Source organism: Elaeis guineensis, chromosome 14, assembly GCF_000442705.2.
Source record: "Elaeis guineensis isolate ETL-2024a chromosome 14, EG11, whole genome shotgun sequence".
Lineage (NCBI taxonomy): Eukaryota > Viridiplantae > Streptophyta > Magnoliopsida > Arecales > Arecaceae > Elaeis > Elaeis guineensis.
In genome coordinates this window covers 46,649,515-46,650,919 of record NC_026006.2, presented here as the reverse complement: position 1 = coordinate 46,650,919, position 1,405 = coordinate 46,649,515, and positions in this window count along the sequence as shown.

The following is a 1,405-nucleotide window of genomic DNA, read 5'->3' as shown; positions in this document are numbered from 1 at the left end:
TGCTGGAGAGGATGCGAGACGGCGTCACGGTGGAGAAGGATGCTTTCTTTTGCTCCGTCTCTGTGGTTTTACAGTTTTACCGCACCGCTTATATATCTGCTTTATTCTCTGGCAACCACACCCCTGCGGTGAAATTTTCCAAGTATTCCTCGCCACGTTACCACAGCGTATTTTAAACATAGATCTTCAAATTGTCCCTTTGTAGTTTTGGTCCGAAAGTTAATTCTAGTTTTGGGTTGGTAAGGATTAAATTAGATGATTATCTACATATCATGTTTACCCCAAACTTTAATGATTTACTTGAAAAATTTTATTATGATTTAGTTTTATTTTATTTTGATTCCAACCTGAAGGCATAGACATACAATTGCCAACTTGTGACATCTAGTTAATTTAGGGTACATTTGGTTATATTTTTTGATTTTTAATTTTTAATTTTTAAAAAATATTTTTTATTTTTTTAATTTTTATTATTTAATAAAAATAAAAAATATAAAAAATATATTTAATAACTATCTCGATGAGGGAGAAAAATTCAGGAAGGAAGAGAGAAGGGGATAGGGAGGTAAAGAGCTCGACGAGAGAGAAGAATTTGGATTCTTTACTTTTTGATTTGATATTTTAGATGTACGTAAATAAAAATATAAGTTTTGAAAATCCAAAAATTTTTGTTTTACATATAAAGTAATTATTTTAATTTTTTTAATTTTTAATTTTTATTTTTTATGATGTAAATTAATTATTATTTTTTTATTTTTATTTTTTAAAAATTAAAAAATAAAAAAATATTTTTTAATGACTAATCAAATACACTTTTAGACAAGTTAAGTTTATGAAAAATCTAAACTGATATTTTGTCTCAATATCTTCTAGTTCCAAATTCAAATTTGAATACGGCTCAAAAGCTTAATTTCTTTTTACAATTTTTAAAAGAGATTAATTTCCATAATATTTTAATAAATTGGATCTTGTAAAAAAATAGCTGAATCGGCAATGTTATAAAATAGAGCTACAATTGTCATGCACCAATTTCTTTCTTTCAACTAGAAATTATATAAGTTAATCTATGAATCATACAAAATCCATAGATCTCGCTGTGTGGAGTAACTAGGATATGCTTGATAGCATGAAAATAAGTGAAAAAAATATAATTATTTCTCAAAAATTCTAACATCTAGAAATAAGCTTTTTAACTTTGTTAGTTTTTCTAAGATCCATGCAATTTTGTATTTTAACTTGTAACCAAATATATGTTAGTTTCGAGCTAAGATATTAGGAGAATCAATGAATACAAAGTACTTACAACCATGAGTAGAATTGGCATTATAGCATTTTACTGGCGATCATCGTAGCATATAGACATGGATAGGTTATCTGTCTACCATTCAAGAAGACGTGCATCTAT